This window comes from Palaemon carinicauda, chromosome 30 (genome assembly GCF_036898095.1).
Source record: "Palaemon carinicauda isolate YSFRI2023 chromosome 30, ASM3689809v2, whole genome shotgun sequence".
Taxonomy (NCBI): domain Eukaryota; kingdom Metazoa; phylum Arthropoda; class Malacostraca; order Decapoda; family Palaemonidae; genus Palaemon; species Palaemon carinicauda.
The window spans coordinates 81,468,646-81,491,546 of record NC_090754.1 but is presented as its reverse complement, the minus strand read 5'-3'; the positions used below and the strand labels follow the sequence as shown (position 1 = coordinate 81,491,546).

The following is a 22,901-nucleotide window of genomic DNA, read 5'->3' as shown; positions in this document are numbered from 1 at the left end:
GCATAGTCCCAGTGGAGCTCTCCCATTGAAAGGTTGACAGACAACCTGGTCTTGTTGAGACCCATTGCCCACAGACAAAAAGGAGGGAAGATGCAGGCGTCAAAGTTGTCCCACCATCACCGGAATGCATCTTGCCAGTGTCTCGGGGTCTGAGACTGGGGGGAAGAACAGCGGAAGCTTGAGGTTCCAAGCTGTCGCGATCAGGTCCCCCAGACCAGGACTTGCTGGTTACTCAAGGCCAAAGACCCCCAGGTACACTCTCTCTACGAGGCTCTGCTCGGATAGTCGGAGAGAACATTCCTCTGCCTGGAATGAGAGAGCCGATGGTGGTATTGAAAGTATCTCAATCATCTCGGTATCTCTACTGCAAGATGTGAAGGTGTGAAAATGCGTCCCCTGCTGGTTAGAACACGCCAGAATCATGAAGTCGACGCGCATGGAGCGACTCGGCAGGAGCTGTAGGATCTGTAGAGGGGCCAGACTACGGCCCCTAAGCCTGCCTAAATGATGGAGAGGTATCCTTCAGGTCCTGACCATAGGTCTGGACCGGAACATGCCCCCCCCCCCCTTCTTTGACGAGTCCGAGAACAGCATCAAGAATGTGAGGAAAGGACGAGAATATCCACTCCAATAAGGAGGTTCCATAGGTCAACACCCATTGCAGGTCTAATAGTTCCGCTAGTCCCATAGGGGCCAGGAAGTCCGGTTAATCGTTGCCTGAAACCACCGGAACTTGGACCGCCCCACATGGAACTTATCCTGAGGCGACCGTTTGGACTATAGACGGGTCAATGAGGGAAGGAGAACTAGGAAACGTTCCAAGGTAGGGCTGAAAGCTCTGCTTGACTGAGAACAGGTACTGCGACTCTCCTCAGCCTTGCCACAGTCAACTGAAGGGAAGGCTCGGAGGATGTGGCAACAGAATCTGGCGTCCCCAGGTGGTCACCCATCCAAGTACCGACCAGAACCGACGTTGCTTAACCTCGCTGGACGGACGAGAAGCAGGGTTTCCAACGTGGTAAGGCCGTTGACTCAATATCATGGCCAGATACTCCAGATGTTGAGGCAGAAGAAGAGAAGGCTCCTAGCAAAATACCATGAACCCATACTCATGGTAAGCATCTGGAAACTTGTCCCGGCGCTGAAGAAGGTCGAACCCGAGCCTACCGGAGTTGACCAGCCCTCCAAAAAGCAAAGGAGGCGGAAGCCTGCACCTGAGCGGCCATGAGGAGAGCAAGGAGAGTTCTCTTGGGAAAAAACCTGCGATGCCATGGCGGGATCGCCACACTGCATCATAAGCAGGAATACCTGCAGTCTAGGCTGAATTCCCCGAGCTCCCTGGAAGATGGATGGAATGGAAACTGAAAGTACCTGTCCTTCCGATCCAGGGTTTAAGGAGTCCTGTCGCCTCGTTACCAGTCTGATCGATTCTGCTGTTCTACGCTGGCCGAAGTTTGTTCGACAAACTTGATCAGGGCTGAGAGGTCGACTACGGAACTCCCGTCTCAGATACCTCCTTACAAGAAAGGATCAACTGAAGAAGCCGGGGATGAAGCCGTCGATGATCCTATGGAGGACCTTCGCCTAAGGTATGGATCATTCTGCCCAAACGGGCAACTCTTGCCGACGCTATGGCATAGAGGTTGGGAGACACTGAATTCGCTGACAGAGACGGCAGGCGCGATATCCTTGGCTGATCACAGAGATCTTGCGGGAATGGGCATCGGAAAGCTGTCATTCGGATGAGTAACCTTAAGCATCCTCCCAGCGTGAAACCTGCAATCCTAGAGTTCGTGAACTCTGCCGCTCCCTTTAGAACTATGCCCCCCCCGGGGGAGCCTCCCATGCCATCTGTTCCTGACAGGAGGAAACGGCAATTGGACACCTTGTCTCAATTGTCGTAGACGATAACTTAGGCCATCATGGTTGAAAGAAAAAGGCGCTGGAGCCCTGCAGAGTCTGGAAGAAAGCGCCTTGGAGGAGTGAAAACGGAAGTCGACTTCCTCCGCACAGCCGCTGTCTAAGTCTCTGTCCTTGGGCACAAACAAACTCTTCTTAAGGATGGCTCTAGCTCTGGCACTCTTCAGACCCTGAGGCCACGGCAGAGCCGCACTGGACTTCGGGGCCTTCCGAACGTCAAACACTTCATCCAAGATCGTGTCTTTGCCTTCACGGGGGGCGATGACTGGATCCATAAGCCCGTTAAGTTGCCTTATCAGGCTTAGGACCTGCCAGAAGGTATGTTCGGATTCCTGCTGTTCTCCTCCCTGCGAGCTGGCAGCTAAGTCTCCTGCCCCAGGGATCTCTTCCTGGGGTGAAACTTGGACATTCCCCCGGGTAGTCGTGGGTTCCTGGCGAATCCTTGAGGAGGATTTCGGGATGGTCTTGGAGTCCTTGGATTCCCTCCTGGGAGGGATACAGGATCCCAACAAAGAGATTCGAGGGGCCCCTTCCTCACGAGATAATTCTCCTCCATGAAGTGAAGTCTCCCTCTTTGGTGCCGAGGGGAAGACTACCGCCCCACTGGACTCACCTGAGGACGGAAAGGCCTCGTCCACGGGAGAAGGAGAAAGCCCTCGAGCAGGAGAAGGGGCCTTCGCGACCGACCTCTTGGGAACCAACTTCGCCCTGGGGGAAGTCACCACGAAGTCCACTCCTCTCTTTCTCTTCAGCGTAGGAGAGACAGCCGTTGGTTTGCTAACCTGGTCGGCGAGTGCTGGTTTCATAACCCTCACTAACGCCCGCGCCAGAAGACCAAACCCAGTCTGTTGCTCCAAGGACACAGAGTCCGAAATCCTCGCTAAAGGGAAAGGGATCGGGCAATCCTTGGAATGGACACCACAGTAACTGCCTGAAAAGAAGGTGGGGAAGAATGATGTACTAACCTCTCCTCAGTAGTATCTTTGTCCTGCACTACCAACCTGTGTTTGGGTGGAGGCGATCACGAGCGTTGTCTAGGAACACGCGTTCCTGCTGCTACCCCCGGCTGCGGAATTCGCCGCGAATGATGGTAGCGCGGGCGAGCGATCGCGCGGGCGAGCGATCGCGCGGGCGCGCGGGCGCGCAGGCGAGCGGGCGCGCAGGCGAGCGGGCGCGCAGGCGAACGGTCGCGCGGGCGAGCGGGCGCGCAGGCGAGCGGTCGCGCGGGCGATGGCGCATTGTGGCCTGGTGACGCGTTGGCGAGCAATAGTGAGCAGCATGCGCCGGTGAGCGATCGCGCGATGGCGAGCTAGTAGCCGGCGAACCATGTCCCTTCAGAGCCTCCGGCTGACGAAGCGTTGGAGAACGTTGGCGCGCTGGCTGTAACACACGCGGGTGGTCCGGAGATCGCCGAGAAACAGGTGATCGCTGACGCGTAGAACGCTGGTGAATAGGCGATACCAAAATCACCTGAGCGCGCTGACGAGCAGGTGAACGCTGGTGAGCAGGTGAACGCTGGCGCTTAGGCGATCGTTGACGCGTGGGAGAACGCTGGCGAATAGGCGATACTAAAATCGCCTGTGCGGCTAGCGAGCAGGTGATCACTGGCGCGTATGTGATCGCTGGCGAGCAGGAGGTCGACGCGTGAGATCCTGTGAAGGGACAGGTGGCACGGCGCGTTCACGAGCAGGAACAGGAAGATCGCAGGGGCGTTGGCGAACATGTACTTTTGACACACGCGCTGAACGATGTTACGTAGCCACAGGGTCAGAAGACTGATGGCGAGCAGGGAGCTCAGCAGGAACTGTAGGATGGTCAAAGACCGCAGGGCAATGATCCTCAAATGAGCGCTGACGCTTAGAAGAGCTGATGAACAGGAGAGCGCTGGCGAGGAGGGCGAACATCAGGTGAGCGCCGACGAGCAGGTGAGCGCCGACGAGCGGTGAGCGCCGACGAGCGAGAGAGCGCCGACGAGCAGGAGAGCGATGACGAACAGGAGAGCGTTGGCGAACAGGAGAGCGCTAGCGATCAGGAAGCGCTGATGAGCAGGAGAGCGCCTGTGCGCTAACACTGAGCAGGAGCAGGCCGAAAGACCGTTGCCTGTCCGCCGGGAGACTGATGTCCGTCGGGAGACCGTTGTCCGTTGGGAAGACCGTTGTCCGTCGGGAAGACCGTTGTCCGTCGGGAAGACCGTTGCCCGTCAGATTGCTGTCCATCTGCATCAGGGCGGATGAAGGAGAGTAGGCTGCAAACATAGATTAAAAAAGGCACCTCTTAGCACCCTTATAGGGAGATGAGAGGCCCTTACGACGAGGCGGACGGTGAGCCTTACGGCGAAGGAGGCCAACAGCAACAGCAGCAGAAGAATCCTCCGAAGAGGAGTCTCTATGAGTGTACTCTCTCACGAACGAAAGAGAAACACTTCGTAGAAGAGACTGGTCAGCCAGTGACCTAAAAGGAGCAATCCTCCGAAGAGGGGCTCCTGCAGTTGCCCAGCCCCTTGAGCAAAACTGCAGGTGTGACCGCTCAGCACCAAGAGCATAGTCGCACGAAAAAAGGCAAGAGAAGAACCCCCCAAGGGGAAAAACTCAAGCCTGGACAGGAAAAACTTCCTTCGGAAGGAAAGTTACCCACCCAAGGAGGCAAGCCTCCTGAGTTCTAAAATGAACTGGAGAGCTGTCAATCGTCACGTGAGTACTTCCAGTAGAAGGAGACACGCCCCTGACGAAAATCCAAAGGGGAGGCAGCAACAGCCGAATCCCCAGGCCTCCACAAGACAGCTCACGCCCTAGCCATATTACAGAAACGAACTAGATCGGTAACTGTAAAAAAAATAAAAACAAAAAACATTAGTACACATTCATTCCCCCGGGAAGGCTCCAAAGAGGAATCCCGAGGGAAAGGAAACAAGAATTACACAACAGGCACGTGCCCTCACAATCACTTACACTCACGGCAAGAGAGCTGTAACCAAAACAGAATTATAACAATTATAATTATGAAACTATGTAATTATGTCATTTAAAAATGAATGAACACTAAAGAAAGAACGAAAACCCCGAAAGAAATCGTTCTACTGTACAAGCTGAAAAAATAACAACTACAATTAGATTCATAAACTAATTGAGACCAAACGTACGGCGTAGCAACCCCCCCACACGGGAAGGAAGCTAGAAGGGCGTAGTAACACGTAGTAAAAGGGTGAACGACCTCAAGAGAGAGAGAGAGAGAAAGACCGAAGTCAAACTCGATCGCAACCCATAAAATTACGCCGTGGTGGCCTAACTGCCGAGGACTCCACGAAGATATCGTACACTACACACACAACTCTGAAAAGGAAACTTACTGATTTCTATACTCAAATATATATACAAACATGAAAACATGTTTACATATATATTGAGTAAAAGAAAAGTAAGCGATTAAGTAAAGACAAAACAAACAATGGCTGCAAAGCGAGGACCAAGACAGAGACGTCTGTCCCAGTCCGAGCCAAAAGTGAAAGTGAGCATTCACCTGTGTGAGGGGGGGGAGGGGTAGCTAGCTACCACTCCCCTACCCCCCCCCCCCCCCCCCGCCAACTAGCGCGGGGGTAATACACCCTCGTTAAATTCTATTGGCTCGCCATTTCAGCCGCGCTAAAAGGTAAACCCAATGTAAATAGCGTGGTTTGTATTTCGGTTACGGAACAATTTTTTATTTAGAGAAAGTGGTATTTTACGTTTTATAATCTCATTTGGTTTGCCACAATCTTTCCATTCCATGCTTATCCTTTTAATTTCGGTCTCTTGTCCTGGGGAAACGATTATTGTTCGTCCAAAGTAGGTATATTCATTACCAATCTCTGGAGGTTCACCCGTGGCTTACTAAGCAGATTAGTAGTAAAAGATAAAACCATATTTAATGTGAGTCTTAATCGTTTCCAAATAGGACCAAATAGGAAGGGAAAAGGAAATTGGATATGGTTCAAGGTGAAGGTAAAGGTGTATAGTTTCAGTTCCAATGACAACTCCCTTAGGCAGAGGCGTGGGATATGTTGTCAACAGTAATTAAAGTTACGTATATTTCCATTTATACATATATACACGCATATATATGTTTAAGATAAATGAAAACACACACAAGAGAAAAAAAAAATGACAGAAAACAATCAAGGCAAGTCATTGCGGGAGAGCACGGCAGCATGTCTGCCCTCTACCAAGCCAAAAAGTAAAGTGGTTACTCAGTCGAGAGGTGTGAGTGAGTGGGATAGCCAGTCTACCCCACCCCCCACCCGCTAACTAGCGGATGGGGTAGTTATCCCTCACTAAAATTATCATGGCTCGTCTTTCAGCTACGCCGAAAGTATACCCCTATAAATAGCGTAGGGTTTGTATCTACGCCGGAACAAGTAGCATTTATTTTAATAACGCGTTAAATAGAACTCATAACTAGCAAGAACTAGTAAACTAAAATAGTTTTTCCCACAAGAATCAAATCTATGCATTTCAAAGGTATGAAACACAGTAACCTTTTTCTTATACTTTATACATTTAACGCTGAATAATGTTCTACTTTTAAAACCATAACTACAGAAAAATTGATCTTTAAATCTATATTATAAATCATTGCTTGCTATCATTAGGGTTTTGGGTGGAATAATGTTCTGGTAAAAACAAATAAACAATTATCAATTTGATAAAATTACTGGTATGCTATCTTTAATTGAACATGATGTCTTTGTCTGGTGACATAAATGCTTATGCTTCAGTGGAAAGATTTTTTCTCTATCAAATAGCTTTACCCTCTTATCTAAGTTGCCAATTATTATTATTATTATTATTACTTACTAAGCTACAACCCTAGTTGGAAAAGCAGTATGCTATAAGCCCAGGGGCTCCAACAGGGAAAATAGCTCAGTGCGGAAAGGAAAAAAGGAAAATAAAATATTCTAAGAAGAGTAACAACAATAAATATCTCCTATATAAACTATAAAAACTTTAACAAAACAAGAGGAAGAGAAATAAGATAGGAGAGTGTGCTCGAGTGTACCCTCAAGCAAGAGAACTCTAACCCAAGACAGTGAAAGGCCATGGTACAGAGGCTATGGCACTACCCAAGACTAGAGAACAGTGGTTTGATTTTGGAGTGTCCTTCTCCTAGAAGAGCTGCTTACCATAGCTAAAGAGTCTCTTCTACCCTTACCAAGAGGAAAGTGGCACTGAACAATTACAGTGCAATAACCCCTTGGGTGATGAAGAATTGTTTGGTAATCTGTGTTGTCAGGTGTATGAGGATAGAGGAGAATATGTAAAGAATATGCCAGACTATTCAGTGTGTATGTAGGCAAAGGGAAAATGAACCGTAACCAGAGAGGAGGATCCAATGTAGTACTGTCTGGCCAGTCAAAAGACCCCATAACTAAGAGTTTGGATTAGCACCTAACATTCAAACAAGGGGTCCCGGGGCAAAAATGGTTATGAATGTTCATGTTCAACAACTTTAGACTAAATTTAGGGAATTTCAAGATGTAAAATATCACAAATTCGTAGGTAATCTGTATTTTTCCTAACTATACAAACCTTAGCTATTTAATATGGGTAATTACTTTCGCCGTAGCTGAAATGATTACCAATTAGAATTTTAACGAGGGTTTCCTGCCCTACCGCTAGTTAGCGGGGGGGGGGGGGGGGGGGGGGGGGGGTACGGAGGGTAGCTTGCTCCCACCCCCCCTCACACTTTGCTTAGAGGTAGGACTTCAAGGGGGATAGAGCTGGCAGGCAAGTTTGATTAAATAGCTAAGGTTTCTATAGTCAGGGAAAATACAAATTACCTACGAATTTGTCATTTGTTCCGTAACTGAAATACAAACCACGATATTTAATATTGGTGACTCACCCCTTAGGAAGGGTGGTAAGTCCCGCCCAGTACTGGCTTTTGGCTTTGCCCGGGAACTCAGTACCTGAGTGTGTCAGTACTCAATAATAAGGAGTTCCTGCACCTCGCTAGCATCTTGCTGTACAGGTGTTGCGGCCTACATAAGCTGTGTGTGAAGGTATGAAGTGTGACTCGTCCTAGGAAGTTGACCTGAAGTTCTTTAGATGGAAACTTTAGGCTAGGACTCTCCCAATACCACCTCGTCAGGGTATGGGTACGTGACAGTATTAACTTAATACTGTACTAGGAACACAAGGAAGCATGGTTTACCTGCAGTGGTTTGAGGTCAGCTGTGCAGAGAACCCAGGATGCTGCTTTCTCCAAGAGAGGGGAGGATGAAGAAAAGAATAAGGGCCAGACAAACCTTTTCATTCATGCAGACTAAGACCGAGTAACAATTCCCTCAACCTTCTGCTACTTGTCCATTAAGGAGCCTGAGGTTTTAAACCAGCTGTTGTGCAGCCACTACAGGGCCAATAGAGAACGTATCGAGTCTCCTGTGGGTCACGTCTTGCAGGTAATGGGCTGTGAAGGTCGTCTGATGCTTCCACAACCCTGCTTGTAGAACCTGCGTCACTGAATAGTTCTTCTTGAAGGCCAGGGACGTAGCTACGCCCCTGACATCTGTGCTCTAGGGCGATGTGACGGAGGAGGGTCAGGATTCAGGGACAGATGGATTACCCTACGAATCCATGCCAAGATGGTATTCTTGGTGACCCTCCTCTTTGTTCTCCCAGTGCTCACAAACAAAGCTTGCATTTGGGGACGAACTGCAGCCGTTCTTTTGAGATATAGCCTCAGACTCCTTACTGGGCACAGTAGGAGATGGTCTGGGTCATCTGTTCCAGAACGAAGACTCGAAATCCAGAAAGAGTCGAACCGAGGGTCCGGCACTCCCGGATTCTGAGTATTAGCAACAAACTCAGGGACGAATCTGAATGTTACCTCCCCCCATCCCCTTAAATGGGCGATGACATACGAGAGACCATGAAGTTCGCTGACTCGCTTGGCCGAGGCCAAGGCTAGCAGTAACACCGTCTTCCAAGTAAGGTGGCGATCTGAAGCCTGGCGTAATGGTTCGTAGGGAGGTCTCTTAAGAGACCTGAGAACTCGAACCACATTCCATGAAGAAGGTCTCACTTCCGACTGAGGGCAGGTAAGTTCATAATTCCATACGAGTAGGGAAAGTTCCAGCGAGGAAGAAATGTCCACTCCTTTGAGCCTGAAGGCAAGACTTAAGGCTGAGTGATAGCCTTTCACTGCCGAGACTAAAAGGCGCATTTCTTCCCGCAAATACATGAAGAACTCCGCTATTGCTGGAATAGTGGCATCGAGTGGAGAGATACCCCTTCCACGACACCAACCACAGAAGACTCCCCACTTTGCATGGTAGACCCCTGCGGATGACCTTCGCAGGTGTCCAGACATCCTGACCACACCTTGTTGCGAAAATCCTCTCTCAGTGAGGAGATGCTGGATAGTCTCCAGGCGCGAAGACGAGGCGAAGCTACGGCTTTGTGAAAGATGTTGGCGTGTGGTTGTTTGAGTAGCTCGTGTCGTGGAGGGAGTTCTCTCGGAAGCTCCGTTAGGAGTTGCAGAAGGTCTGGAAACCATTCCGAGTGATGCCATAGCGGAGCTATCAGGGTCATCAAGAGATTGACCGATATTCTGGTCTTGTTGAGCACCCTCCTCATCAGACAGAACGGGGGAAAGGCGTACACGTCGATGTTGTCCTACCGTTGTTGAAAGGCATCTTGCCAGAGTGCCTTGGGATCTGGGACTGGGGAACAGTACAGCGGGAGCTTGAAATTCAGCGCTGTAACGAACAGATCCACAGTCGGGGAACCCCATAAAGTCAGGACTTTGTTGGCTACTTGACGATCCAAAGACCACTCTGTACTCACTATCTGAGACGCTCTGCTCAGACTGTCGGCGAGCACATTCCTCTTGCCTGGAATGAAGCTGGCCGAAAGTGGAATCGAGTGGACTTCGGTCCATCTCAGTATCTATACTGCGAGATGGGATAGCTGTTCTGAAAAGGTACCTCCCTGCTTGTTGATATAAGCCACTACTGTGGTGTTGCCACTCATCACCGCCACAGAGTGGCCAGCCAGGTATTGTTGGAACTGTTGAAGGGCCAGGAATACGGCCTTCATTTCTAGCAGGTTTATATGGAGGCACTTTTCTGATTCTGACCACAAGCCTGAGGTCCTGTGGTTCAGAATATGGGCCCACCACCCTTTCTTTGAGGCGTCCGAAAACAGCATCAAATCCGGGGGGAGGACGAGAAGATCCACTCCCTTTCGTAGGTTCTCGTCTGCCACCCACCACTGAAGATCCATCTGTTCTGCGGAACCCATAGGGATAATGACGTCCGGGGAATTGTGACCTTGATTCCACTAGGACTTGAGTCGCCACTGGAGAGATCTCATTCTGAGGCGACCATTGGGAACTAGACGGGCCAGGGATGAGATGTGACCGAGGAGACGTAACCAAGATTGGGCTGGAAACTCTTCTCGTCTGAGGAAAGGACTCGCGACCCTCCTCAGCCTTGCTATCCTGTCGTCTGATGGGAAGGCTTTGTGGAGATTGGTGTCTATGATCATGCCTAGATATACCAGTCTTTGAGTGGGCAGCAGAGAAGACTTCTCGAGATTAACCATGATCCCTAGATCTTAGCAAAGTCTCAGAAGTTTGTCTCTGTGTCAAAGAAGGGCTGCCTCCAAGTCTGCTAGGATTATCCAGTCGTCCAGGTAACGGAGGAGACGGATGCCGACCCTGTGAGCCCACGACGATATTAGGGTGAACACTCTGGTGAACACATGCGGTGCTGTGGAGAGACCGAAACACAGCATCTTGAACTGGTAAACCTTGTTGTCTAGGCAGAAGCTCAAGTACTTCCTCGAAGACGGATGGACTGGAATCTGGAAGTACGCATGAAGTCTTGCGGTCTCACTGCAAGTCTGACCGTGTCTGCGGTCTCACTGCAAGTCTGACCGTGTCTGCGGTCTCACTGCAAGTCTGACCGTGTCTACCGTCTCCATGCTGAACGGGGTCTGCTTGACAAACCTGTTCAGAGCTGAGAGGTCGATGACTGGTCTCCAGCCTCCAGACGCCTTCTTTACAAGAAAGAGTCGACTGAAGAAGACTGGGGACCCTTCGACTACCTCTTGGAGAGCGTCCTTCTTCAACATGGTCTGGACTTCTACCCGAAGGGCTTGTCCCCTTGCCGATCACATGGCAAAGGAGCTCAATGACACTGGATTCCCTGTCAGGGGAGGTAGAGATGTTGTTAACGGGACGCGATATCCCTGACTGATTACAGAAATCGTCCAGGAATCGGCCCCGAGTTGCTGCCACCTGAATGTGCAACTTTGTAGGCATCTCCCCATGGGTGGACATGCAGGGGACTGCCAATCCTAGCGTTTGCGGCCTCGGCCGCTCCCTCTAGGATTCTTTCCTCCCCTAGAGGACTTTTTGCCTAGACACCTTTGTCTTTGCTGGAACTGCCTTTTTTGTACTCTTAGTAGGACGTGATTGCTGGGTCGCTGGAGGTTTGTAGGGCCCTATGTAAAAGAGAGTCCTGGTTGGACTTCCTCCACCTCTCAGCCGCCTGCTCCACGTCCTAAGGGTCAAACAAGTTCTTACCCAAGACGGAAGAATGTCTGAGCATGTTAATGTCGGTACTGGGGACCTTTTGGTGGAATCTCTCAGACACCGCATCTCGACGTTTCAAGATGGTATTAGCCCACAAGCTTGAGACTTGGTGGGCTAGAAACTCGATAGTACGAGTACCTGAGAGCAAGAAGGTCTCCAAGGCCTTCCTGGTACTCTCTTTGGACAAGTCCTCAGATCGTAACAGGATGCCAAGAGACCCTAGCCAGATGTCCAGCCACGAAGTTGCCTGCATGGCACACTTCGCCACCTTCTCCTGGCTCAGGATCTCCGTTGCCGAATACGAGACATGCCGTTTGGAGTCTCTCTCTAGAGAGACTCCCGCGGTAAGCTCATCCAGAGAGTCGTATAAAGGAAGAGCTAAAAAAATCTCCTCCAAGATCTCGAAGTACCTCCTCTGATAGACACGAGGAGGCGGGAGGAGTTTGTTACCGGTGCTGGATCGGCTGGAGGAGGCAAGCTCGAAGAGCTGGCCTTCGACCTTGTCTCTGGCACTCTTAACCCCCTGCGACCAGGGCAAAGCCGCACTGGCCCTCGAGGGTTTTTGAGTACCGAAGACTCAGTCCAAGACCGTGTCCTTGCCTTCACGAGAGGGAATCTGGATCCGCAAATCCATTGAGATTCCTCATAAAGGTCAGAACCTGCCAGAACGCATGCTCTGACTCCTGCAGTTCTCCTCCTGAAGGGCTGGCAGCAAAGTCTCCTGTCCCCAGAGGCTCTTCCAGGGGGGACTCGTGGACGTTCTCTGAGGGCTTATGGCTCCGGTCTAATCCTTGATGAAGACTTCGGCAGAGTCTTAGAGTCCTTCGACTCCCTCCTGGGAGGGATACAGGACTCCAACAGTGATGGTGGAAGGCTCTTCTCAACCCCTACCCGAGAAGACTTCTCGGGGCGAGGTGGGGTTTCCCCCATTGGTGCGATGGGGGAACGACCCGCCTCACCTGATTCCCCAGAGGACGGGAAATCCTCGTCCGCAGGGGAGGGAGAAAAAGTCTGGGGGGGAGAGGGGGCCTTCCTCAAGGACTTCCGAGGAGTCAGCTTCGCCCTTGGAGAAGTTACCACGGTAGATACTCCTGTGACCAAGCTCAGAGAAAACAGGCTTAAAAGCCTGCACAAGAGCTCTGACAATGGTCCCAAACCAAGGCTGCTGACTGACCGTCGCGCTGTCAGAAACTCCCTCTGGAGGGAAGGTGGGGGGGGACGTGACGATGATGACCTGGCCGTGCGATGCCCTGCAGCCTCGCGTGTGGGGATCACGCTGATGCTCGCGCGATGGGCCCTGCCCTGGGTCGCGCGCGGCGAGGGCGATGACGAGGTCGTGCGTGGGCACGAGGGCGTGCAGAGGCATGGACTGGCAATGACAGGGGGTACGCAGAAAGCTGGATGAGCGCTCGCACGCGTGGGCGCGTATTATCCTGCCGAAGAGCCCGTGAGGGTGATAACGTTGGGCGCACACGCGAAGGAGATATATCCCTAGCGAGAGGGCGCGCTGTGCGCATATCTGGCTGAAGTGACGGGCGTGCAGGGCGCGCGTTGGAGACGCGCAGGTGAGCGCTGGCAAGCAGGGGAAGAGGTTACTCTCCCCACTGCGCCCAGATCCGAAGATCGTGGGCGCGCATGGCGTGCCTCAGGATGAGGGCGCGCAGAAGGGCGCTGGCGATCTGGAGAGCGCTGGAGTCCCAGTAAGTGCCTGTGCGCTATCTCAGGAGATTCCAGTGCTGTGCGCTGGTGCGTAGTTGCGCGCTGGCGCGCTATATCTGGATTCTCTGCAGGTGCGCACTTGCGCGCAGTAGCGCACTGAGGATCTGAAGAGCGCTGGAGGTCCGGTGAGCGCTTGTGCGCTATCTCGGGAACCTCCATAGAAGTGCGCTGGCGTGCAGGTGAGCGCTGGTGCACTATAACAGAAACAGTTGGTGAGCGCTTGCGCGCTTGTGAGCGCTTGCGCGCAGGTGACCACTTGTGCGCAGGTGAGCGCTGGCACGCTATTGCAGGAACCATTGCATGCGCGCTGGCGCGCAGGTGGTCGCTGGCGCACAGGGGAACCCTGGTGCGCAGTGACAGAAACAACAACTTGTGCGCGCACGCGAGCAGGTGAGCGCTGGCGCACTACGACAGGAACATCTGCAGCAGGAGATCGTTGGCGCACAGGGGATACCTGGTGCTTAAGGGACTTAAGACACCAATTTGTGCTCACGCCCTTTATACCCTGAAGGGACCGTTGTCCGTTTTACATCGGGATGAGAAGGCGCCCACAGCGCATCGGCAGCCAGGTATGGTGACGGCAGGTCAGCAGGTCTGGTGAGAGGAAGGTCGGTGTGCCTTTTGTCAGGACGACCTTTCACCGAAGGAGATCGCGAACGATCTGCGAGAGGTCCAAGGATGTAGCTAGCAGGGTCGGTGAACGACGGCGAGGTTCTTCTGCGGAGGACTGCGAAGATGACGAGCCGAAGAGGCGCTTCCTAACACCCTTGTGAAGTGAAGGAAGACCTCTACAGCGAAGGGGAAGGCGAGCCTTACGCCTTATACGCCCTTTGGAGGCCGTGGGGTCAGCGGGCTAACCATTAGCAGTCTTCCGAAGAGGAGTCTTTGTAAGTGAACTCCCCCGAGGGGGAGAATCACCGGCAGGAGAGACCATAGGAATTAGCTCCTCCCTCGAAGGATGTTCGGAGGGGGGAACTAAGCCTTCAGCTACAGCAGCAACATCAGGAGCAGAGGTTTGAGACAACTCATCAGAAGCCTCTGCCACAACAACGTCGACGATAGACAGAGGATCGATCTCTGCTACCGTCGGCGACTGTTTAACAGCTGCTCCCAACTTGATCATGTCAAACAGGGCTTCCTTGGAGGGCAAACCCTGAAGCCCCAAGGAAGCCCAAAGCTGTAATAAATCATTATTAGTTACAGGCATGATAATATCCTCCTCCAGGGGAGGAGGAGGAGCTGCCTCGCTATGGGAGGCAACTCCCTCTCCCACACCCCGGGATCGGTCAACAGAACTACGGTCTACGCTACCACTCGACGGCTTCTCGGGAGAAACCGATCGAGTGGGAGCTTTGGAGGAGGTTTGGGCCACGGAAGAAGAATCCTTGGGATTTTCTCTTTTCAAAGAAACCTTTGAAGGAGAAATATCCTGTTTGGACTTCTTCTTCCGGCGCCAAGAAAACCTCTCCCACTGGGAGGTAGACCACTCCCTACACTCACCCCAAACCTTATCTCTATCACACCGTTGGCCCCTACAATAAGGACACAAAGTGTGGGGATCCGTGTCGACCGCCGACATAAACGTGCCACAAGGGCAGTCAGGTAAGCCAGGACACTTATGCATAGCAGAGGCCAACTTCACACACTCTGTCAAAGAAAAAGCAAAAGAAAGATCAGTAATGACTGTCCAAAAGAGGCGAGGGTGAAAGCGGACACGTCCGTCTGCCACCCGAGCCGAGAGCAAAGTGAGCTCAATCACAGGTGTGTGTGAGGGGGGGAGGTAGCAAGCTACCCTCCCTACCCCACCGCTAACTAGTGGTGGGGTAGTAAACCCTCGTTAAAATTCTAATGGCTCGTCATTTCAGCTACGCCGAAAGTAATTACCCATATTAAATAGCATGGTTTGTATTTCAGTGACGGAACAAACTAGATTATTGGCAGTAATTACTTTTCTTTATCAAAATACGGTAAATTCAAAGGCATTTTTGTAGCTTTAAAAGTATTATAGCATTCTATTGTGGTGTTCGAGTGATTAAAATCTTGACCACCTCAGAAATATTCTGTTTTGCCTATCTATTCTTACACTAGCTACTGCACCACTGATCAGCCTTTTTAAATTTGTCGCTAGGGTTACATCTTTATGTCAAGAATAATTGTGATGTCTATTAGCATAAAACTAATGACGTATAATAATGACAGAATCTATGACAATTTCAGACAAAAAATAAAATAGTACAATTCTCATTTTATAAGAATTTTTGCACTTCTGACAGCTGCAGAAAAAAGCAAAATAAAACAAAAGCTAAAAAGAAGTTTTCAGATAATTTACGTTCAACATTATATTGTAAAGTTACTTCATATGAACTATCGAACTCTCAGTAAATTACCCAATAAATTGAATATTTATTCAAATAAAATATAATATATAATAAAAATTTGAACTTATCTTTAGATGGGTGACAGTTGAAGCTTACAGCCTTTATCATAATAATCCACTTTGAAATAAATATGTTTCAGTTCATCTTGTGCCATCTATCCCATAGATTTTCATATGCTGGCCTGGGTGTTTTTATTTTAAATGTTCAGGTAAATAGACGCATCTGAAAGAAAAGAAAAACTTAATACATTCACTCCAAAAGCCTTGCTCTTTAAAAATAACTTGACAGTCTTCTCAACTGAATTAACATAGATACTTTATTATTATTATTAGTATTACTAGCCAAGCTACAACCCTAGTTGGAAAAGCAAGATGCTATAAGCCCAAGCGCTCCAATAGGAGAAAAGGAAATAAGGAAATAAATAAATGATGGGGACAAACTAACAATAAATCATTCTAAAAACAGCAACAACGTCAAAATAGATAAGTCATATATAAACTATTAACATCGTCAAAAACAGACATATCATATATAAACTATAAAAAGACTCATGTCAGCCTGGTCAACATAAAAACATTTGCTCCAACTTTGAACTTTTGAAGTTCTACTGATTCAACTACCCAATTAGGAAGATCATTCCACAACTTGGTAACAGCTGGAATAAAACTTCTAGAATACTGTGTAGTATTGAGCCTCATGATGGAGAAGGCCTGGCTATTAAACGGGGTTTACACGGGCGAGCAACTCGTCGAGCCTCACTTGACAACCCTGTGTTTGAATTGATGTTCGAGCGTGTAAACGGGCTATTTGGTTGTCGAGCGCGCTCGTCGAGTGGCTCGATGAAAGTCAGGCTCATCTTGACTTTTGTGGGTGGAGCTACATTGTTTGATGAGCGGTGTGAACGGGTGTCGAGCATCAAACCTCAGTTATTCAAATCTGCTAGAGGAAACACCATCAAAGAAATGCATAATTGCTGCCATTAATGAAAGTAAGAATGAGAAGGAAGTCGTACTTGATTTCATACATGCATATCGAGCTCATCCAGCTTTATGGAAAGTTAAATCAAAAGACTATTCCAATAAAGTAGCCAGAAACAAAGGAATAGCGGACACTCAGTCTTTCATGTGGAGTTATGGCCTTCCTCATAGTAATGAAAGGGCTGACACGATTCGGTAGATCAATGTACGTGTCTTCATCCATACGCAAATAATTGCGCCAGTCATCAGGCTCTAATTTTAAAGCAACAAGCAAGTTGGTATATGAAAATTTCTCTCTTTTGATCTTTTTCTTTTTTTCCTTCTTAGTGCCACTGCTAAAGCAATGGCTATCAAATCGTCCTGGTCGAGAGACATGTTGACGATGTTTTAGCACGAGGCACACTGAGGCTCGATGTACTGTCTGAAAGCTCTTCGAGCCGTTCTACAAGTAGGTTCGACAACCGGGCTCGACGAGCTGCTCGGCCGTGTAAAGCCCGCTTTAGAATTAACTGCCTGCCTAGTATTACGAACAGGATAGTATTGTCCAGGGAGATCTGAATTTAAAGGATGGTCAGAGTTATGAAAAATATTATGCAACATGCATAATGAACTAACTGAACGACAGTTCTAAAGATTAATATGTAGATCACGAATAAGAAATTTAATAGACCATTATATATTAAATTTTTAGGCTTATTCAACTTTTCAACTTCATAATCGAAAGATATAAATGACTATCCCTTGAAATTGCTAAGAAGTTATTAAACAAGTGAAAGATTGAAAAAAGCAAATCAGACAATGGCTAAGTTAAGTAAAATTTGGAAATCATATCGCCTAAAATTGCATATAAAAATTAGACTATATATCAGTTTAGTGAGATCGGTATTACTCTATGGACATGAGTCATGGTATGACAATGAAACAATCTCCAATAGATTTAGTAGATTTAAGAATAAAGCCCGCAGAAGGATATTGAGAGATAAATAGCAGGACAGGATTAGAAATATGACAAATTCGGAGATAATTTGTATTTTTCCTAACCATACAAACCTTAGCTATTTACATAGGGTTTACTTTCGGCGTAGCTGAAATGACGAGCCATTAGATTTTAACGAGGGTGTATTACCCCCGCGCTAGTTAGCAGGGGGGTAGGGGAGTGGTAGCTAGCTACCCCTCCCCCTTACACACCGGTGAACTGCTTCACTTCACTTAGAGGTAGGACTTCCCTTGGGGGACAGGGCTGGCGGGCAAATATGTGTAAATAGCTAAGGTTTGTATGGTTAGGAAAAATACAAATTATCTCCGAATTTGTCATTTGTTCCGTAACCGAAATACAAACCACGCTATTTACATAGGGTGACTTACTCTTAGGAAGGGTGGAAAGTCCCCAGCCTTACTGGCTTTGGCTTACCCGGGGACTCAGAATCCGAGTAAGCAGCAATCAGGAAAAAAGAGTCCCTGCACCTCGCAATTCTTGCTACGCAAGAAACGTGCGGCCTACATAAGCTTGTGTGTGGAGGGAAGAAGTGTGACTTGTCCTAGGAAGTCAACCTGAAGTCCTTTAGCTGGAATTCTAGGCTAGGACGTTCCCAATACCACCTCGCCAGGGTATGGGGGACGCGACAGTATTAACTCAATACTAGGAACACAAGGAAGCATGGTTTACCTGCAGAGGTTTGAGGTCAGCTATGCAGAGAACCCAGGATGCTGCTTTCCCCAAAAGAGGGTAGGATGAAGAAAGAAGTAAGGGCCAGACATACTTCTTTCATTCATGCAGACTAAAGCCGGATAACAATGCCCTCAACCTTCTGCTACCTGTCCAATAAGGAGCCTGAGGTTAGACCAGCTGTTGTGTAGCCACCACAGGGCCGATGGACGTATCGAGGCTACAGTGGGTCATGTCCTGCAGGTAGTGGGCTGTGAAGGTCGTTAGATGCTTCCAGACTCCAGTTTGTAGAACCTGCGTCACAGAGTAGTTTCTCTTGAAGGCCAGGGACGGTGCGATGTCTCTGACATCGTGTGCCCTAAGGCGACATGACGGAGGAGGATCTGGATTCAGGGCGTGATGGATGATCCTTTGCGTCCAGGCTGAAAAGGCATTCTTGAAGACCCTCCTCTCCGTCCTCCCTGTGCTCCCAAACAGGGCGTGCACGCGAGGACGAACTGCAGCTGTTCTTTAAGATAACCCTTCCGACTCCTTACTGGGCCTAGTAGGAGAAGGTCTGGGTCATCTGTTACAGAACGGAGACTCGAAATCCTGAAGGAGACGACCGAAGGTCCGGGACTCCCAGATTTTGAGTCTAGTAACCAACTCAGGGACGAACCTGAACGTTACCTCCACCTATCCTCTTGAGTGGGCGACGCCGTACGAGAGACCATGACGTTCGCTGACACGCTTGGCCGAGGCCAGAGCGAGCAGGAGCACCGTCTTCTAAGACCGGTGACGATCAGAAGCCTGGCGTAATGGTTCGCAAGATCTCTTAAGAGCCCTAAGAGCCCGAACCATGTTCCAGGAGAAGGTCTCATTTCCGACTGGGGCAGGTAAGTTCGTAGTACGTATGAGCGAAGAAAGATCCAGCGAGGAGGAAATGTCTATTCCTTTCAGCCTGAAGGCCAGGCTAAGGGCTGGGCGATAGGTTTCCACCGCCGAGAGCGACAGGAGCATCTCCTCCCGCTGATAGACAATGACTCCGCTATTGCTGGAATAGTGGCATCAATGGGAGAGGTATCTCTCCCACCACACCAACCACAGAAGATTCTACACTTCGCCTGGTAGACCCCTGCGGAGGACTTTTGCAGGTGTCGAGACATCCACTCCGCAACTTGTTGCGGAACGCCTCTCTCTGTGAGGGGAAGCTGGATGATCTCCAGGCGTGAAGCCGAAGTGATGCTACGGCTTGTGGTAGATGTCGTAGTGTGGTTGTTTGAGTAGCTCGTGTCGTGGGGGAAGCTCTCTCAGGAGTTCCGTCAGATGTAGAAGTTCTGGGAACCAATCTGCATGATGCCGCAGCAGAGCTATCAGAGTCATCGAAAGGTTGACCGATAGTCTGGTCTTGTTGAGCCCCCTTCTCAACAGACAGAACGGTGGAAAGATGTAGACGTCGATGTTGTCCCACCGTTAGAAAGGCATCTTGCTAGAGTGCCTTGGGATCTGGGACTGGGAGTAGTACAGCGCCAGCTTGAAATTCAAGGCTGTCGCAAACAGGTCCACAAGGTCAGGACCTGTTGGCTACCAAGGGGGTCCGAAGACCACTCGGTACTCTCTATCTGTGAAGTCCTACTCAGACTGTCGGAGAGCACATTCCTTGTCCAGAATGAAACGAGCCGATAGGGTATGAGTGGACTTCGGTTCATCTCAGTATCTCCACTGTAAGATAAGAAAGTTGATATGAAGAGGTACCTCCCTGCTTGCTGAAACGAAAGGCACTACCGTGGAGTTGTCGTCCACGGAGTGACTCGCCTGGGTCTGTTGGAAGTGTTGAGGGGCCAGACTACGGCCTTCATACCTAGCAGATTGATGTGGAGGTACCCTTCTGGTTCTGACCATAAGCCTGATTCAGAATGTGGACCCCCCCCCCCCTTGTTTTGACGAATCTGAAAACAGCATCGAATGAGGGAGAAGGGCGAGAAGATCCATTCCCATGCAAAGGTTTCCATAGGTCAGCTATCACTGCAGGTCCATTCGTTCCGCAGGTCCCAAAGGGACCAAAATGTCCGGGGAATAGCTGTCTTGATTCCACCTGGAATTGGGTCACCGACGCAGGGATTTCATCCTGAGGCGGCCATTGGAACTAGATTGGTCAAAGAGGAAAGGTGACCTGGGAGGCGTAACCAAGATTGGGCTAGAAGCTCTCCTCATCTGAGGAAAGGTTCTGCGATTCTCCTCAGCCTTGCTATCCTGTCATCTGATGGGAAGGCTTGGAGATTGGAGTCCAAGCCTTGCTATCCTGTCATCTGATGGGAAGGCTTGGAGATTGGAGTCCAATATCATGCCTAGATATCCCAGTTGTTGTGATGGGAGCAGAGAAGACTTCCCGAGAATTACCATGATCCCTAGACCTTTGCAAAATCCCAGAAGATTGTCTCGGTGTTGAGGAAGGGTCGAAGCCGAGACTGCCTGGGATAGCCAGTCCTCTAGAAAGCGAAGGAGACGGAAGCCGCCCCTATGTGGCCATGAAGAACAAGGCGAACCTTCTGGAGGACCCCTGCGGTGCTGCGGGGAGATCGAAAAACACCGTACCTTGAACTGGTATATCTGTTGTCTAGGCTGAATTCCAAGTACTTCCTGGAAGACGGATGGATTGGGATCTGGAAGTACCCGTCCTTCAGCTCCAGTGTGCACATGAAGAGTTGTGGTCACACTACAAGCCTGAACGAAGTTTGTTCGACCAACTTGATCAGGGCAGAGAGGTCGAGACAGGTCTCCAGACTTCGGATGCTTTCTTACAAGAAAGAGTTGACTGAAGAAGCCGTGGGGGGAAGCTGTCAAAGACCTTTTGGAGAGCCTCCTCTAGAGCATGGTCTCGATTCCTGCACGAAGGGCTAGCCCCTTTGCCGATCCCATGGCATAGGAGCTCGGCGACACTGGATTTGCTGTCAGCGGAGGTAGAGGTGTAAAGAACGGGACGCGATTCCTTGGCTTATCACGGAGATCGTGTAGGAATCGGCCCCGGGCTGCTGCCACCTGAGCGTGCAACCTTGGGCATTCCCCCACCGGGGACCCTGCAGGGGGGTTGCCAATCCTAGCGTTTGCGACCTCGACCGCTCCCTCAGGATTATTGCTTCCCCAGAAGGACTTCCCGCCTTCCTTGCCTCTGACAGGAGGGGGGCTGCTGTTTAGACATCTTGTCTTAGCTGGCGGGGCTGGTTCCGATGTCCTAGGCTGACGAGGCTGTTGTTGTTGAGGCGCTGGAGGTTGTAGGGTCTGGATGCAAGCGCCTATGGAAGAGCGAACCGTGATTCGCTTTCTCCATCTCTCAGTTGTCCGTTACCTGTCCTTGGGCTCAAAACAAGGGCTTTCCAAGAGTGGAAGAGTGTCTGAGCTTGCCGACATCCATGGTTGGGACTTCCAAGAGGAACTTCTCAGTCACTGCATCTCAATGCTTCAACATCGACTTTGCCCACAAGTTCGAAACTTGGTGAGCCGGGAAAAGAGATGCTCGTGCCCGAGAGGAGGAAAGTTTCCATGACCTTCCTGGAGCTCTCCCTGGACAAATTCTCGGATCGCAGCAGGATGCCCAGAGATCCAAGCCAGACAACCAGCCACGAAGTGGCCCCCATGGCACACTTTGCGGCTCTCTTCTGGTTTTAAGATCTCCAAAGACGAGAATGTCACCAGCCGTGTGGAGAACTTCTCGAGAGAAGAACTCCCTGGGGAGGCCCTTCCACGGAATGGTGGAGAGGAAGGGCTAAAACCAGGTTCCCCCATGATCTCGAAGTACTGTGAGCCCTCGTTTATCGCGGTAGATAGGTTCCAGACCCGACCGCGATAGGTGAAAATCCGCGAAGTAGTGACACCATATTTACGTATTTATTTAACATGTATATTCAGACTTTGAAAACCTTCCCTTGTACATAGTACTGTTAACAAACTACCCTTTAATGTACAGAACACTTAATGCATGTACTACAGTACCCTAAACTAAAACAGGCACAAATATTAAAGGCGATTTTATATCATGCGTTTCCTAAACACGCCAAAAAGCATGATAAAAAATGGCAACCAATGTTTTGTTTACGTTTATCTCTGATCATAATGAAGAAACAAACGCATTTACACATCTGTGTATAGGTTAGTTTTTGCATCGATTATATTGATTTATTCAGTACAGTATGTTGATTTTGTTATTACCAATGTTTTACTTAATTTTTCTTAGGACTTCCAAATGAAATGTTTTTCTTTATGACGCCGCCTGAAACGACGGCGTCATAAAATACACTCAGTAAACAAACGAAGGCATTTAACGCGCATGATGAAAGTGATAAATAATGATATTACAGTAAAAGCTTTTAGAAAATATGTTATTACAAATATTATTTACCGTATCTATATAAAATCATACATACGTAGCAAGGCAGGAAAACAATTTACGAGAGAGAGAGAGAGAGAGAGAGAGAGAGAGAGAGAGAGAGAGAGAGAGAGAGAGAGAGAGAGAGAGAGATTGTTTTACGTACGTAAATGTAAATTTTAAACAAAAAAATTGCCCCATTTCATATAGAATAGGTTATTACAAATATTTTACTTTATCATATTACAGTAGTCTGTATAATACTGTAAAGTTCAGTACAGTATGTTGTTGTTATAGTTGTGGCGATGAAATTCTCACAAAACAAA

The 22,901-nt window shown here is 49.4% G+C and overlaps 1 long non-coding RNA gene and 1 pseudogene across 1 annotated transcript in view; both read right to left on the bottom strand.

Moving 5' to 3' along the window:
• LOC137623851 (uncharacterized) overlaps window positions 1-22,901 on the bottom strand; it is a 47,427-nt gene that overhangs the window by 3,921 nt on the left and 20,605 nt on the right. The window contains exon 2 of the long non-coding RNA XR_011040654.1: window positions 15,687-15,812. This is a non-coding gene — a long non-coding RNA (uncharacterized lncRNA). The remainder of the gene's footprint in view (window positions 1-15,686; window positions 15,813-22,901) is intronic.
• Window positions 914-1,032, bottom strand: LOC137623939 (5S ribosomal RNA; annotated as a pseudogene).